This window comes from Dreissena polymorpha, chromosome 9, assembly GCF_020536995.1.
Source record: "Dreissena polymorpha isolate Duluth1 chromosome 9, UMN_Dpol_1.0, whole genome shotgun sequence".
NCBI classification, from domain to species: Eukaryota; Metazoa; Mollusca; class Bivalvia; order Myida; family Dreissenidae; genus Dreissena; species Dreissena polymorpha.
This window is the reverse complement of record NC_068363.1, coordinates 8,284,668-8,304,246: the sequence shown is the minus strand read 5'-3', so window position 1 is coordinate 8,304,246 and position 19,579 is coordinate 8,284,668. Positions and strand designations below refer to the sequence as shown.

At 35.6% G+C, this 19,579-nt stretch overlaps 1 pseudogene; it reads right to left on the bottom strand.

The window, feature by feature from the left end:
* Positions 1 to 768: 768 nt before the first annotated feature.
* Positions 769 to 18,516, bottom strand: LOC127844746 (ankyrin repeat and SOCS box protein 5-like; annotated as a pseudogene).
* Between the last annotated feature and the right edge of the window lie 1,063 nt (positions 18,517 to 19,579).

The following is a 19,579-nucleotide window of genomic DNA, read 5'->3' as shown; positions in this document are numbered from 1 at the left end:
ATTTCTTTTTTTTTCAAAGATCTATAAAAATAAACCTTTGTTTTTAATTTAATATGTTTTTTTTATATATTTTGTGTTGAGTGTTGCAGAATCATATTGCAAAACTGACCATAGGCCTTTCCAATCTAAACGAAGAGTTATCGATCCTTTCTATCACATAAAATCTCTGCCATCCCATGAAAATCCTACCAGATTTGGTAGGATTTAATTTTATTGGTTTGAGTTTTAAAGTATTAAACGTAGTATCAGATGTTGTTTTTTTATTTCGAAAATAGTGTTTAAGTTTAGGTGCATTATAACAAATTAATAACCTAAATTAAAAAAAGTAAAAACAACAACGGTACAATTATTGTACCACGTGGCTAGGCTATCATCGCGTGGTTGGTTACGAAAGCAGGGATTTGATCCAGCTATGCTGGTTCCCGTCAAATCTCTGCGCGGAGGCCCCGTCAAATTTCTGCGCGGAGGCCCCGTCAAATTTCTGCGCGGAGGCCCCGTCAAATCTTTGGTGGAGGTTGAGACTTTCATAGAGTTGAATACGTGCAAAACCATCTCACCTTATTTTCAAAATCTCACCTTTATTAAAAGTGTAGAATCATTCTAATATAAATTGCCAATATTCAAAATCAATCCAGCAATGCGTTTAATATTAAAAAATATGCAATGATGTCATATAGTGTTAAAGATAACGGTTTTGTCGGCATTTTGCTGCTGGTAGCATTAAGAATTCATCTGCATCGGCCCCTAGGTCCCAAACGATCTGATACCTTAATTTGCCTTACAGCAAAGCATGCTCATCAGTTCTGCGCGGAACTTCGAGCCACTGAATACGTAGATAGCAAAGTTGAAGGTGGAGTTGAAGAAGCTGACTAGATATGCAACAGAGTAAAAGAACTTAAAGTACTGGGCATCGTACAAGGCCGTGTCTGGATCAACTGACGCGAGCGCAAAGTTCTTCTCCCTCTGGTAGGGGAGGTACACCATACCGACTGACACCGGTGTAACCGTGACGAGGAAAAGAACGCACAGGGCAGTCATTAAAATGAACAATGAACGCGTGACGCTCGCCTGACCGGAAATATTCATCCGCTGACGTCTTGAACGGGAGCGCGCGAGCTGCACTACGATGGTGACGTTGCCAATTAGTAGCAGCGGGAACGGCGCGCCGAAAAATAAAGTAAAGTCTATCCATCTGTAAACAGATATGTCAAATAGATCTTGGTATCCCTTAGAGGACGGTTGGCAATTCGCGCCCTCGTATCCATTCACATCAAATTTCACCAGAATTATTATATTAATTCCGAACACGACTAAAACAATGGTGAAGATGATCAACTAGCGTTTAGTGGGGAACAGCCCAGTTTCACTTTAAGGAAAAGTTTGATGACGTCGTGTTGAACGTTTCCTGTTCTGTAACGTTTACCAATGTCAGATTACTAGAAAACTTTGTAGTTGCATCCATAGTTTACTAACTTTCGATTTTTTTTCGTTAAAACTCCTTTACTTGCACGAGTATTATAAATTTAGGCGTTCATCAAAAGTAACTACTTCCAGAACGTACGGGACTTTGAAAAACAAACATGTAACATGCATTAATCATTTGTAACCACGCTTGAAACTACGTACTACATCTCGTACTGGTTATACGTCACCATTTGTAATCACTAATGGAACGTACATAACTCTACACTATGTGTCGCGGTGAAGCATTCGTTAAACACTAAACATTTACAGACCTATGTTAACTAAAAGCTTTTTGTTAGCTTTTAATCTCTCCCTTTACAAAATGTTAATCAATAAATCGCTCCTTCATGATTCAGTTCGAAGTCATACATTCGTTACGTTACGTTATAAATCGTTATGCCTTTAATTCCATCAGAATTTAAAAAAAAATGTACATGTATCAGATCGATCCCACTTAAATTAATTCCTGTTCTGTAACGTTTATCAATGTCAGATTACTAGCAAACTTTTTAGTTGCATCCATAGTTTCCAAAGTTTCGAAAAAAAATAATTTGTTAAAACACCTTTACTTGAACAAGTATTATAAAGTTATTTTTATTGCGCCATTTTTCCATTTCGGTCTGTCACCTACGTTATTTAATCTCTGATCTGAGGGGACTCCTCTGAACAAGTACTGTTGATTTTTCATAAATTCTCAGCAGATATCGGATCTGGTTCTGTCTAGATAGTTATTTTAGGTGTAATTTGCCTGATTGCTGTGTCATCTATGTTTAGGTTATTAATCTAGTGGGGGGAGAATTTATCATCTCATACTGATATGTTTGTGTTCAAAAGATCAAAAAGGCCTTTTCACGTTTTGGAAAATTGACAAAATTTAAAAAAACATGTTTCAACTTCGCAAATTTACGTTGTTGTCATAATTTTTGTAAGGAAACGGTAATACTGAACATTTACCATATTCTAAAAAAGCCATTATATGCATGTTTTGACGATTTAAAACCCCGAAAATTATGAAGTGTTGCAACGCGAAACGATTGAATAATTTAGAGTTCTGTTGTTGTCGTTACTTTTTGTAATACTACGAGGATTGCTTATATAAAGTATGAAATACATCACGCATTGCATGAGCACGGATGGCACAGTGGTCTTAGCGATAGACTTTTACTCCACGGGTCAGTGTTTCGAGCCCAGTTCAGGGTTATTTATTTTCTTTGTTTCATTTTATTTTGTTTTTTACTGGATCTTTTTAGATCCAATGTTAACAGTTATCAATATAAAGCATTTCACGACAAACTTCAAAACATGCCAAAATCTGTGGAAAGGCCCCTTTAAAACATGACATACTACAGGACCTTTTTTATATTGTTTAAATAAATTCGGCTTGAAATGCTCTTTAAGAAAAGGTATGGTTATGAGGGTATCTACGCGCAAAAGTTTTAATCTACTTTATGTTAAAGTTATTGCTTTTACATTGAATTTTATAAGGAATTATGTTAGTACATTGTGACATCACAAGAGTCTAAATGCTAATTGCCATATTATGATGGCATCGGTTCCGGTTCCGATTTATATAAAACCCGTTTTTGTAAGAGCGTCAGTGTTGTTGTTCTTCTTCTTTTTGTTCTTGTTTATGCGGTTTACATCTGTTAAGACTGTCGATTGTTTATATTTTTTGTTTCGATGTTGCTAAACCTGCTGTCTGACAGCTGTTATTGGGTTGTTTTTGTTGCTGTGATGATGATGGCGGTTGCTTGGTTGCTGTGTGCTCTTTTTTTCTGGGATTTATAAACTACCAGTTATGCCCATTCTTGGCCTCAGGGGACCCAGAATAAGAATCAAATAGTAAGTCGGCCCTTTTTCGTTAAGGGGTGTTGCGGCAGTGTCGGTGATTTTTTCCCAATGATATATATTTTTGACAATGTGTCGGCGAATAATACATACACATACGATATGAACAAGAAACCGTCGGAGACGGGTGATGCTCCCCAAAGTTTTTTGTCACAATATTGCACTATATATTCAGATAAAAGGAAACGTCGTGAGGGGCATAACTTTGTACAAAATAATACGATGGATGGTTTAGCAACTTAAAAATTTCAAAGGGCCATAACTCTCTAAATAAATCATCTGACCAGAACCCACTAATAAAATGCGCATCTCCTCAAGGTAGTTAAGCTTCCCATAAAGGTTCATTGTATTCCAGTCAGTAGTTGGGGAGAAATAGCCCAGACAAGAATTAAACTATATGTACAGTTTATAGAAAATTTCAAAGGGCCATAACTCTGTGAAAAATGATGCGATCATAACCGGCTGATAATATCTCCTGTTGGTAGTGAAGCTTCCCATAAAGTTTCATTGAATTCCCGTAAAAAGTTGCTTAGAAATAGCTCGAACAAGAATTGCACTATATGTACACAATGGAAAATTTCAAAGGGCCATAACTCTGTGCAAAATTATCCGACGAGAACCGGCTGATAATATGCACTTTTCCTTTTGGTAGTGATGCATCCCATATAGTTTCATTGATTTCTGGTCATTAGTTGCTGAGAAAAAGCCCGGACAAGAATTGCACTATATGTACAGTTAATGGAAAATTTCAAAGGGCCATAACTCTGTGAAAAATCATCCGACCAGAACCGGCTGATAATATGCACATCTCCGCTTGGTAGTGAAGCTTCCCATAAAGTTGAATTGAATTCCGGTCATTAATTGCTGAGAAATAGCCCCGACAAAAATTGTGCACGGACGGACGCACGGACAGACGAAGCGGCGACTATATGCTCCACACAAAAATTTCGGAGGAGCATAAACATGAAATAAGAGCATAGGATCACCGGCGTTGTTTGGATTTTATTTCCAATAATGCAACAGGCACTTTTGCATTATAACTGCTAAATTTCTTCTTATTAAAAAAACTGAACATAATCACGAAAACTGACATATGTCGGTAGATTTTAAGCTTTAGTACGCTAATTTATCTTAAATGAGAAATACACATTACACACACAACAATGTAATTTTAATTGTTTAGTTTCGCTGTTGTTGTTGTTAATTTTTAAAATATAATACCGTCAAAAACTATGTATTATAAACGTGTGTTAATTAGTTCCCGAAATTTTGCATATGAGTAGGTGGAACTGTGATATTTTGTATATGAGTAGGCGGAATTGTGATATGTTGCATATGTGGAGGCGGAATTGTGATATTTGTATATGAGTAGGCGGAATTGTGATATTTTGTATATGAGTAGGCGGAATTGTGATATTGTATAAAGTACGACTTGAGGGAAGTGCTTCTTCTCTAATTATTAAGCCTAAAAGGAATTAAACACGTAGATGTGTTGATAAAAGTATTTTGTCATCAAAGCGATATTTGTGACATGAATGTTGATCTTGTGTATTTGTTGCTTTTGTCCTTGCAGCGTTATTTTATCAACTTAATTGGTCATCAATGAACTTCAATCCATTATCTCGGTATATTTTGGCAGAGATCTATTAATTGTTTGTTGATACATCTTCGGTCTTCTTTTCTAACATAGACTGACGAATTGTTTATTACAGTGTATTTTGATCTAAGGGAATAAATTAAAGAACTAATCAAACATTTCACTTCGATTAATGAACTTTACCGATGAGTTAAGATTGTTCGGTTTTGCTAATATTATATTAAAGAGACTTTTACACAGATCGTCGAAATGCCACTTTTTCAACATTTTATCACAGATTCAAAAAAATAAAATAAAAGAACATTAAAATATCAGGGAGTTAAATAGCACTAATGACGTAACCTATAACTGAAAATACTGTTTCGTTTATGAGTTATCATCATTTGACATTATGAAAATAATAAAGCGTTACAAACGCGAAATTATATAGTGATATGGAGTGCTTCTGTTTATTTTTTCGTTATATTTTGTGAAAATACATGGATCGCCTACATACAAACAGTATCAAATTTAATGTATTATTTAAAGGGGCATTTTAACGTTTTTGTAAATTGACAAAATTTAAAACAATTGTTTCAAATTCGCAACGTTTCGTTGTAGTTATGATATTTGTAAGGAAATAGTAAAACTTAACATTTACCATGCTCTAAAATATCCATTATATGCATCTTTTGACGATCTCAAAACCTGAAAATTATCAAGCGTTGCAACGCGAAACGATTGTGAAATATGGAGAGTTCTGTTGTTGTCGTTTGATTTTGTGATACTACGAGCATTGCTTGTAATAAGTACAAATACACCACTCAGTGTATGAGCACGGAGGGCCGAGTGGTCTAAGCAATATAATTTTACTCCAGGGATCAGTAGTTCTAGCCCAGTTGATGGTTACTTTTCTTCTTTCTAAATTTTATTCTTGTTTGTTTACGCGAGATTTTTAGATCGAATGTTTGCATTTATCAATATAAAGCATTTAATGACAAACTTCAATCCATGCCAAAAGCTCTGAAAAGGCCCCTTTTCAGCGTCCGGATATTTAAGTTGTAGACGATAGCTTTTAATACCTCGTACACAGCTGGCATACTCACATTGGACCAATCTCCACGCAGAGTTGTCATTCCATGCTCTCACATACAATCTCTGTCATCACAAGAAAATCCTTCCAGATCAGCAAGGATTTTCAAGTATTATTTAATGAAAAGTAGTATAATTGTCTTTTATATTATTAAAATAGTTTATAGGTTTTGATTCATAATTAAAAATAAATTACATAAATTAAAAAAAGTAAAAATAACATCGGGAAAATTATTGTACCACTTGGCTAGGATATCATTACGTAGTTGGTTAAAAAGGCATGAATTTGATCGAACTATGCTGGTTCCAGTCAAATCTCTGCCCGGAGGTTGACATGGGACTCACCTGTAAACTTTTACGACATAATTAAAATATAGCACACCGTTCCGTGGCGCAGTCTGACAATTTCAAGTTACTTCTTTCGAATTAATGACGGGTCCTGTAGAGAACACAAATACAAAGAGGAAAACAAGCTGAAGATAAGTAGTAAGTTAGAACAGTTTTTTCAAGAAAAAGGTCAATTTGAAGCATTCCATTCCTGAAAATATATGAGAATTAGTAACAGTATTTGGTATGTTATTGTCAAGAAACAGTAGTGGCTTTGTCTACGTAAATAGGCCCACACACATGTTGAACAATCTAATGATTAAATATTATATTCTCCATTTTTTTAAATGATGGTAAAGGCGGTAAGTGTGAACGGATCTTTTTCGAAGTATTTGTACTTTTAATGTCGATATAAACATCTATAATGAACAAATCATTATAAAACATATAATCAATGCAAGTGTGTGTGTGTGTGTGTACAGTATAGCTGTTGCGTGTTACATAGGTATACTGTTCTAACGATTCGGTACCAAAGCAGTCGACGCTTACTTAAGAATCTTGGTTCCGCAAGATAAATAATTCGCTGTTAACACTATTTAACTGCGTTGAACACTACGAAACTACTGTGAACACTACGAAACTCATGTGAACAATATGAAACTACTGTGAACAATAGGAAACTGCTGTGAACACTATGAAACAACTGTGAACATAACGAAACTGCTTTGAACAGTATGAAACTGCTGTAAACAATACAAAACTGCTGTGAACACTACAAAACTTATGTGAACACTACGAAACTGCTGTAAACACTCCTAAACTGCTGTGAACAATACGAAACTATTGTAAACAACACAAAACTGCTGTGAACACTACGAAACTGTTGTGAACAATACGAAACTACTGTGAACAAAACAAAAATAATGTTAACACAACGAAACTGCAATGAAACCTACGAAACTGCTGTGAAAACTACGAAACTTCTGTGAAAACTACGAAACTGCTGTGATCACCACGCAATTGCTGTGAACACTACGGAACTGCTGTGGAACACTACAATACTGCAGTGAACACTACGAAACTGCAGTGAAAACTACAAAACTGCTGTGAAAAACTACGAAACTGATGTGATCACTACGCAATTGCTATGAACACTACGGAACTGCTGTGGAACACTACGAAACTGTTGTGAACACCACGAAACTGCTGAGAACACTACGAAACTGCTGTAAACACTACTAAACTGCTGTGAACAATACGAAACTGTTGTGAACAATACAAAACTGATGTGAGCACTACGAAACTGTTGTTAACACTACGAAACTGCAATGAAACCTACGAAACTGCTGTGAAAACTACGAAACTGCTGTGGAAACTACAAAACTGCTGTGATCACTACGCAATTGCTGTGAACACTACGGAACTGCTGTGGAACACCACGAAACTGCTGTGAACCTTACGACACTGATGTGAACACTACGAAACTGATGTGAACACTATGAAACAACCGATGTGAAAAATGCGAAATCTGTAGTGTAATCATTTGCAGATGTCGCGAATTCTCAACAACAATATAAACTAGCCTAGCTCTGGGAAATATCGATATTTATTAAAACAGTAAAATAATATTTAATAATATGTATTGTTGCAATCGAACGTATTATTACGTTGTATAATCATGAGTATTTACTGTGTAAACACTGTACGCCTAATTAGTCCACCTGGGCTTTTGGCCTTCTGGATGTTATGTTCAAATAAACTTGTTAAACTTGTATGTTATATACACTTAGATATACAAAACGAAAAAGCATCATATAGATTCAAATAATCAAATGTTTGTTATACTTTTCTAGAAACACAACTATTCAATTCACATATATATATATGCTAGATAAATTTTGATAAACCTTTTATAAGATTAAATATGTCAACAACAAAAGCGTTCAGTATCAGAATACGTAAAATAAACATTGATGCACTATCTATTGGGGCAGCAAACCGGCTGTTTGAAATTTGGGAATTAATGACCAAATATAAAAAAAACACAAAACCATAAAGATTTATATGAAGCCTCAACAAAGATAACGTCTGACGTGTATGTGTTGCCTCATCCACCAGCAACCGTAATCATACGTTGGAGGGACACTATTTAATTGGGACACTTTGATTCTCGACTTATCATGATATATCACGATTATCAATCGAAGGCTATTTTTTCCGATTAAGTTACATCGTTAGTAATTAAAACAGTGTATTTACCTTTCATAAAGTATGTCTGTATTTATAACAAAAATTATAAGCATCCGTTTAAAGCTCTGTTTCGTTCCAAATAGATAACACGACAATCGTTAGGATGTTGTTTTTTTTTTACACCAAGGACGAACCTGGTCCCTGAGCTAGTTCCCGTATCAATTTTAGTTTGATCCGTTTTTGTTGTTTCGGTTTCATTTGTAGTAGGAAACCCTACAAGAAATAAGTATAATGATACAGGATATGCATTGATTGTAATATAATTTTATTTCTTCATATTGTCGTAGCCCTTCGAACAGATGCCATTCTTTGTGACAAACTTGACACAATGACTTATACTTGCAGAGTAAGATATACATAACTGTTTTTAAATGTAAGATGATATTTTCTGATTGCAATGAAAATATATTTTTCGGTAATTGTTTGCATTGGATTTGCGCTAATTTCATAATTTGTGTTTTTGCGCAAAAGTCATAATATGTGTTTTTGCGCACATTTCATAATTTGTGTTAGAGAATACCATTTGGATGGGTTTGTTCGAAGGAATCTTCTGTGTGTATGTGCATTCACACATACCATCGCGTGAGCATTTGGCTTCGTCGCAGCCTGTAGTTACTTCGTTTTGTTTTGTTTTGTTAGCATCGAGACGGATGGAAATATAAATTCCCTTGTATTGACGGAGCCCGGAGTGTTGCCATTTCAGGGAAGCCGAAATGTCTACCCTATTTCCAAGAATCTTTTATTTATTATATCATTGAATGTAATGCATTTCATGAGAGATATAGGTGATTCATATTGGTAAGGACAGTTCAATTTAGAATAATATATATAGGTACAGTTGACATCACTTGCTCTGAGTGGAAATAAATCTGTCGCAGCATTGTAATCAGCAATTTCTAGAATGACTTCTGCGGCGTGGTATTTGTCGTGGCTGGCTCGAGTTTCAATAGTTTCTGCAACAAACATATACTGCCTTTTGCTAGGATTATTTGGGCTCGTCCACAGAATATCATATCGTTTACCAGGGTGGATGATAAACGATTGAAATTCCCGTCGTTCTATGTCGTAGGTGTCTGAGCCACGAACAATAAATGTCTGTCCTTCGATAAATACTCGCATTGGATATATGGTCATGGCAACTATAATCCGGAAGCAATAAGTTACCCGTACGTTATCTGAAAACGGGCTGCCATTGTGACTATTTGCTGTTTACCAGTAACGACCTTTTCCATTAATAAGACTTGATTGACACACAAATCTAGCTCTATCCAGGGAATAGTTTGTAAGGATAACTCGCTGTGTCGCAAAATCAAATTGTCCTGTTAGTCTCCTTTGATAGGCCGTTTCAGGACTAAATGGTTGCAGTCCTGGAACAGTATAACAATATGCTTTAAGCCAATTATCGCAGGATCCTTTCTTGGATAGACTATGAATGCACCTTAAAGATCAATGCTTCGTTGGTCTCCAATATGAGCGTGGTACATGCTAGTACCGGTTGGATAAGCTTTAAATACATGCTCAAGCGATGGGCATTGTGATATGAAAGCTACACCGTTCATCCACGGTCTGCCTTTCTGATGAATTCCATGGAAATGAACCGTGACGCTGTCCGTGTGTAGCTTATTGACGATTTTAAGTTTGAGTGTTTGGTCGACATATGTTTCAATTCTGGGGCCGGAAAACTGTCCGTTTATCGTTATTTATAATTTGGAATTTGCACAATCAGCGGTGTTAAATTCTCTTGTTTCCACGGGGCACAATTTACGGCTTGTTGTGAACTATATAGCTCAACGATGTTAGAATAAACAAGGTCTTTGTCTTTTTCCAGAATCATCGTCAGTTTATGTTTAATGACTAGGGTCACTGAACATACGGTGTCGGTGTCCTTGCAGACAGTGTCAGCAGAGGTGGCATGTGACTGCAAATCAAATTGGGCCCCCAGCAAGACCATGCACATAGACATCTAAATGTAGCCTTGTAAAGCTATACTAACCAGAGAATGCATTTAAGACTTGCAGACGATATAATATTTTACAATAAATTTACATACTTATTCATTTGGTCTTAAACTTTACGTATATGTAAATTTCAAATATATCTTCCATGTAAAATAATAGCAGTTAGTCACCGATTTGAATACTCGAATATTATTGACTTTATTTAAGTGAATGCAAAACAAATGGCAAAATTACACGCTCTTGCCTCCTGACATTATCATTCATTCAGTTCAAGGACGTGTCTGTGTTTTTGACTTGTCGATTTCGGCTATTATTTTCAACAAGTACACGATAATATTTGATCATAAACTAGGGGCCAAAATCTATGACACAGATCAGGTTGTTTGATACCAGTATTGATTGAATTCATGTGAGCGTTTACGGGCAATCCAGGCCACTTTGTTTTAGAAAATAACGGTTGATGTTTTATCATTCCTGTTCCCCCATACTTGATTATCATTATAGTGTCTCCAAAGCGTTTAAACGAATGCCCAACAATGCCGCCAAAATACTTCAAAATGACCGGTAACGCGACTTCTTCGGCATCTAAGTTGCATAACCGTCCTCATGCTACATCAATCAAGTTAAAGCTATATTTTGACGTATTGAAATACTTGTTCTTCATACTTAACTTGCGGAACGGCGTTCAACACGATTTGAAATTTCATAACATGTATTGGATAGTTCGATAGAAAGGCGCAGTAACAAATATTTGAGTTTAAACATATTTTATTTCCAAATTGACAATTACAAATAAATAACTATTCACAAAGTATTATATGGAAAAAGGGTTGGACCTAAAGTTCTACAACATTATCGGGGGTCTTTCCCTAGAGTACAAAGTTACATCGATAAAGGTGACTGTTTTAGAAGTAAATATTAGTCGTCGTTTTGGAAATTTTTCAAAAACTACTTAAAAAATAGATGCAAAACTACTTTGACTATAATGATAGTAACAATAATTAACATAGCAGTATTAATAATGGTAATAATAATTATAATAGTAATAAAATAAATAATAATGACAATAATGGTTATAATAATAATAATAATAATATAAGTATAATCAAACAAGGTAATATACAATAATGCACAATAATGAGTCCTGTCCTGGTGCGTCTATGCAAAACGCTTCGTCTCCGATATAAATCTTTGCACTTCAGTAAAAATAATGCCATTTTCTTCGTCGTTCAATGATTGTTTTCCATGGAGAAGAATTACATTATTTAAAGGGTGAAACGATCGCAATGCATTAAAAGATTCAATCGCTGTGTGTGGTACTTAGTGCATACAAAGAAAAAATGTGAGGCATTTTCTATCTCGCTGCCACAGGAGCAAACAGGCGAAGCAGTCAAATGGTTTTGGAACAAGTCGGAGTTAAGGTCACTGCAATTATTTCTTGATCTTGCATGTAATATGGAGGATTTCCTATACCCAGTAAAAAAATATTGGGGAATCTTTTCGCTAGCGAAAAATACGCGTTTCAAGTTTGATTTAAAATGTGAAATAGTATTGCTGTTACGAATATTTATGTCTAAGGAATTCTATAGATCTATGGCAGAGGGTAAAAAGGAACGGGAATATAATTGTGTCCGCCGTGATACAATGACGTAGTCGTCTCCGTTGCGAAGAGAGCGCGATGATTGTTGATTTACTGTAGGTGGGAGAAGATTTGCCAAATAAGTGGGACTATGACCATTATGTATTTTGTACATATTAATTAGTTTCATATACTGTCGTCTTTTATCAAGAGACGGCCATTTACTTCGTTGTACAAATTAACGAGTGAAACAGATTTGGTTAGACCGGAGACAATTCGCGCAGCTTCGTGTTGAATTTTATCTAATAATTCCTTTTCGTATAAAGAGCATCCGTCCCAGACGACACATGCGTATTCAAGTATTGGGCGCAAATGAGTGACATATATAGTGTTTAAGCTTTTTCTGGAAACTTTAAATTTAAGAGACCTCATTATTCCCAGTACTTTCGATGCTGATTTTAGAATGTTATTAATATGATCATGCCATTTGCCGTAATGTCCTAAAGTTAGACCAAGATGTTTATGACTTTCCACAAAATTAACCGGAATATTATTAAAGGAAAGTTGAGGTAATCGAACATGTTTTTGGGTTGTAAATAAAATTGCTTCCGTTTTCTGTGGATTGAAGTCAACCAGCCATCTTTTGGCCCACAAGTTTATCTGATGTAAATCAGGATTCATTATTCCCTCAAGATCACTTAAATTGGATGTTGTACAAGATAAAGACGTATCATCTGCGAACAAACGGGTGATGCTAAGAAGATTATTGACAATGTCATTAACGTAAATTAGAAAAAATAACGGACCAAGGACTGAGCCTTGAGGAACGCCAGCTTTTACTTGCAACACATTGGACATAAAGGATCTGACAAATACTTTTTGAGTTCGGTTAGATAAATAACTCTGTATCCATTTTAACAAACTACCACTGATCCCATTTTCTTTAAGTTTGAATAAGAGGCCTTGATGCCATACGCGGTCAAATGCCTTGGAAATATCACAAAAAACATACAAGTAACTGTTTTATCGTCAAGAGAACGAGCTATTTGATCGAAAATATCAATAAGCTGGAAGACAGTAGAGTGACCTCTAAGAAATCCCGACTGCTTACAATATATAAGGTTATGCGAAACAAAGTGGTTATAAAGATGCTTATAAACAACTCTTTCCATTAATTTACCAAGGCAGCTTAGAAGTGAGATGGGACGATAATTCGAGGGTGTATTTGCATCTCCTTTCTTAAATAAGGGCATGACCATTGCTTTCTTCCACAGTGCAGGAAACGTGCATTCTTGTAATGATTTGTTAAAGAGAAAGCAAAGAGGTTTTGTTATTGAAGAACACGTACGCTTAAGAACTAAATGGCTGATTAAATCTTCACCAACCGCTTTATTAGTAAATTAAATCTTAATTATATCTTTTATTTCAGATTCATTAATTGAAATTTCGTCTAAGCAATTAACGCAAAAACACAAGAGTCAGGTAGAACTCCGGAAGATGTGTCTAGCGTTGATATTGAAACGCAATAATTATTTAGACAATTTGCCTTTTCTTCGTCAGACATATAAATATTTACATTTCCATCAGGATCAATGGTTTTTAAGAGCGGTATCATATCAGAAAAAGAATGTGAGCGCATGAGTTGTTTTAAGAGCTTCCAATATTGCTTAGAGTTAGACGACTGTAAGTCGTTTAAGTTGTTTCTATATATGAGAAAATTTGTTCTTTAGCATGTTTAATCATATTGTTAACTCTATTGCGAACATGCTTGAATTTAGCCAATTGTTTGCAGATGGGTGTTTTATCGCTTGGGATTTGAGTCGATCGCGTTTCCGCGTAAAAGAACGTATCATGGAATCATACCAGGGTTTATCGTTAGGACGCATTGTGACAAGTTTAAATGGGATACTCAATTTCATTAATTCAAGTAATTTGTTTGTAAACAATAAAGTTGCTTCGTCCATGTTCGTATGGTTAATGAAGTTCCAGTTTTCGCTATCAATTAAAGCATTTAAACGATTGAAGTCTGCACGTTTATATAACCAAACATGTCTCATGGTCGGTTTGCTGATAACTGACTCAACTTTAATATGTACGGCCGTTGCATGGTGATCACTGATGGAAGAAACAGACGGGAATAATCTCGCTATCGAGCACATTAAGAGTATTGGATACAACTATAGGATCAAGTAAGGTAGAAGTGTTAGCCGTGACTCTGGTTGCATTTGTAATCGTATTACGTAAATTAAATAGAGCCAGTGTTTGTTTTAAGCGCGTGAAGTTTTTTAAGTTGGTCCTCATTAATGTCTCCGACCATAATTAAGTTTGAATTCACGTCAAGAGCTTTATCGATACTTACTTCAAAATCATCCCAAATATTTAATAACATCGCAACCACAGTGCAAAATATATTAAAGATACTTTATAAATATAAATTGACCATTTATTGAAGTGTTTGGGTTTTTTATGATTTATTAAGTTCAGTTATGCATGTCTAGTAAATAGCACCGCACATTTTGTTGTTTTACAATTTAATTCAATGGGGCACAGATTACTGCATACGATACTAGATGTAAATCTTTATTATTTTGTAATATTCGAACGTCAAGTTTTTAACATCATGTTTTAATTTTCTGTATGAATATGCACAGTTGGTTCAAATCGCATTAGACCCGCGTTGAAATATGAATAATAATGGGTTACTGGTGGTGTTCGACTAGCATTTAAACCGGTTTAAACGCCACTTTTGTGTGCCAGGGCAATGATCTCAAGAATTGTACAATCACAGAACGCTTAACCAGTGCAGCAGAGGATAACGTGATTGTATTGTTGTGATTGACTGAAGTCGCTCTGAATTTGAGCGTAGTTATAGTTTCTTGCCCAGGAAATCAAATAAATATTTATAAATATGTATAATTCTAACATTTTATTAGTGAATTTAAGAAGTAAAATAATTAATTATTCTGTTTAAATACAGAATGTGTATTGTCATGTCTACAATCTTATTTAAAACTTTATTTAACTCATCACGATGATAATTTATTGAAATTGAACCTTTCTTCGTAAAAAAAATGCTATAATTTGAATCTCCAAAATTAAGATGCTGTGCAAGTTTATCGGTTTAGTTTTTGTTCAATTCGAAACATTATGTCCAGATGTTCGGTCGAGACTGGTCAAAGTCAGCTACGCCGAAAATGCACCTTAATATGAAATCAAGTTGAACATCATAGATATATATTGTTCTCTTAGTTTACGGCTCTTATTCATACAGACTTTAGACGGTTTATAATGAAGGTATATAAACTAGCTTTTTCCGACCGATCCATACTGCAAAAGTGGCACCCAGCGAATACAATACGGCTCATGTCAATCTATTACTCGGGAAGGGTATACTTAATGCTCATTTTTTTATCTGATCTTCGAAATAAAAATTACTCAAATAGTAGTCTTTGTTTATGTATGTGTATGTATTCAAATGGCCAATGTATGTGTATGTATTCAAATGGCCAATGTATGTGAATGTATTCGAATGGCCAATGTATGTGTATGTATTCAAATGGCCAATGATTTGTGACCGCAGAATTTTTAATCATACAGATATTATTTATTGTTAAAATACAATTCAATGTAGTCAATGGAAATCACAATTGATCCAATCACATTTAATTCCACCAGCGGATCTATTTTTAGTGGATCCGACTTCAACCTCATGAATACAATAAAAAGACTGGTGTTATTTTCCATCGCTTAATCGCTTAAAATGTACATAAATTACATGTAATTAGTAACATAACGCAGACCTAGCGGTAGGATAGGAACAGAAGAGCACACTGTGCCTGCTGTTACATGGATATGATCAATTCTTTCACCGCGTATAAAATACTTCATCAACGAATCCTATGCTGCGCACTCGGGCAGGAACGGATTATTCGAGCGCCCGCAGATGATCATGCCCTCGATAACGCGTGTTTATCCCTATAATGCTTTGTCTTTTATGGATTGACAAATTATCCTGAAAATGATTGTGACACTTTCCATGTATGATACCGACAACTATATAAAACGAAAAATCACCACATACTCAGTCAGTTTTAAAAGATCATATCACTAAAAAGTTACCCAGTTATTAATGTAGTAAAATATCCTCTTTTGTTCTCTTTAGATGTTGACGAATGATCTTAACACTGGTTGCAGTCCGAAAAGCAAACACATCTCAGCCTACAAGCAAACTATTTTGCTTCATTCATTTCGGATATCGCTCTTCAAGTGTCATGTTTACAATATGTACTGGACTGCAATGTGTAACTATCATTTCGGATCAAACTGCAATGCTGGGTGTTTACGGTCACCAGCCCGATACATTTAAGTGGCCGCGGTTTTGCACAAATGTGCATGATTTCTTGCAATACTTTTATGCAGCGGAACTATTTTCTACCAATATAGTTCCATGTATGTAATTGTTTACGTCATGCAAACATTAAGGTAATGTATTGGTGAACGATTTCAATGAAAGTCGGTTATAATCATAATAATGTTTTCATTCACAGAACAAGTAATTATTTAATTTAGCCTACACAAAGGCATTGTCATTGTTAGTTAAATGGATCGACGAGAAGCATAGTGTTTGTTAATACAGCTGCGGCGATTTTAACCGCAACAATGTTTTACTGGCCTAACTTTGGTTTATTTTTGTTAGGGGTTTTATTGTTTCTTTTCTGTTATAGATTAAGGTCCTTACGACAAGAAACTGTCCGAGTAACACCAATTTATTAAGCAGTATGTAAGCGAGCGTTTTTTATCAGAACAGTCAGATGTTCTTCCGACCTGGCCGAGTTAACATCTCAGTTCGCATTAAAAGGTAATTACAAAAATATATATACTAACAAAACATTGGGACTTTTTGCACACATACACCGGCAATCTCCTTTTAGCGACGTAAGAGCATTTTAGTAGAATTCCTAAACATCAGTGGCTCGGGTCGCTAATTAAGAAATAGAAAACCTCACTCAGGGCCCTATGACAGAATAGTGACCAGCCAGGCAGCCCCAAAAAGTATATAGACCGAAGCCGAAGGCCCAGTTTTCTCAGAACGCGACTCAATGTTATACTTGAAAGCAGAGACTTTTGCAGCTGATAAAGTTAGTTCTAAGGTAAGAAAAGACCATTTCACCTCAACGTAATAGAGTACTATTGACATTGTCTCCCTTGATTGTTAACTCCGAGACACATTACTGATTTTAAGATTATTTATAGCCATTCTATTTTACTCCTAAAATGTGTTTTGTAAAGACAAAGTCACCAAGCAGACGCGGCTGCTTTATGAACAAAATGTCTCTTATTAATACGACCATCAATGAACATAAGTATAATTATATGAGCCGCGTTCCGAGAAATTTTGGGCTCAGTGCATGTGCGTAAAGTGTCGTCCCAGATTAGCCTGTGCAGTCACCACGGGCTAATCAGGGACGACAGTTTCCGCTTATATGACATTTTTCGTTTAACTAAAGTCTCTTTATAGCAAAAATCCAATTAAGGCGGAAAGTGTCGTCCCTGATAAGCATGTGCGGACTTTAGGCACATGCATTATGACCCAGTTTTCTCAGAATGCGACTTAAAGTAATACTGCTTGAACACAGCCAATCTTATTTGACCGACGCTTTGCTTAATGGAACTAAGTACCAGCTTTACGAATGCCAAACAAACATTGCATGGAGAACTAACGTATGTAAACATTAGAATGTGTTTAAAATTAATGGTCGTGTAATTCTTCTAAATACAATAACTCTTGATTATATCCGGAACAGGTAGAATTTGCAGGTGGTGGTAAAACTGTCGCCCAAGATGATGTCGAATCCACTTACGACATAGTTGTTTCAAAGTCTGCGCACCAGTTCCAAAATCGGACCAATGGTAAAACTCTTCCACTGACAACAGCCAATCAGAATACGCGTTACTTTGTAAAATTTCTCTTACGTGAGAATGATCATATCCAGTTAAAATAAAGAATTTTACGACATCAAACATATTATTGTGAAACGCTAAACGAGCTGGGCAGTCGTATGATGTAGAAGTGGCACATGGTTTGGAAAGTGTCGACGTGACTGTAGGCTTGTTATAGCAACCTTACCACGTTCACTTTATTATTTTGTATGGCATACCACAGCGGTGTTTGTTATAGACATCGCACGCGTTTATGTCCGCGCCTCCAAACACCAGCGCATTAATACATTCGGTGTGACCTTTAAAAGACAGGACATGTAACGCAGTCTTTTTAACAGAGTTATTCGGAATATTCACATCACATTTAGCTTCTACCAAGGCCTTCTACAACGACATCGAATCATTCAGATGCCGCCATTAATATATTTTGTTATATTGTCATTATCCCTTACATCCGGGTCCGCCCCAGCGTCCAAGAGCATTGTAACCCACGAGCTTTTGGCAGGCATAAAAATGCCAACGCTGTCCAAAATATGTTTGTATTGCGGCCTTTATATTACAGCTGGCTTGATTCAGATCTTCTCATTGCTCCGTAATGACCGTTAATAGCACTTAGCACTATTGGTGTTACCTTTCAGCATTTTAACATTTATTGAGGCATCGTATTCCAGTAGCAAGTTTACGCACTTTTCAAAGCCTATTGTACCTTGAATGAAATTGGATTGCTGCTTTAATTGGCCTTTGTTTTCCGACATCAAAACATAGATGAGACAAATTCAGCCCCACCACACATTAGCCCCACTTTGTTGTGTTTGATGGTATTTTATTGCAGAGGTGTGAAGTTGGCTTTGCTTGACGAAGTTGCTTTCCGCCTAATAGCGCCTATCGGACTGACAACATTCGTGTGGTACCTGAAATCAATAGCTAATCTAGCCAAATTTAATTATTAATGCATAGGGAAGATAATAATTCAAAGATAAACCATTTCATCAAAATAAATTTCGTTAAGGTTAAAATCACACCACCGTACGTTTTTTTAATCTAAATCTTCATTTATATGAAACACAAAGGTTAAATACATTTTTTGAATATTTCTTTCCGTTTGGAACTGTTGTAAACTTTGATTTAGGATGGAGATTAAGATTGACAGTTCTATCAAGATTAAAAAAGGTTGACCGCTGATTCGCATTGAGTTCTTTCTTACATATTGGATGACCTATGTTTTTTATTGTTAAACAAAAATCATTGCGGCTTGGAATGCTCTTAAGAAAAGGTATGGTTATGGGGGGTGTCTACGCGCAAAAGTTTGACTTTATTTTTTGTTAAAGTTATTGCTTTTACATTGAATTTGTGCAGAAATCTTTTGGTATGTTGTGACCTAAACTAACTTATGATAAAAATGAAATATCATCTGCAAGTGCATAAATATGACTGGTTAAAGCAGATTTTTTGGTCATTTCTAGCAAAAGGGAAGAAATAAGTGCATTAAATGCATTGAATTCAGATTATTTGACCTGGAATAGTTGTTTTTCAAGTTGACCCCCC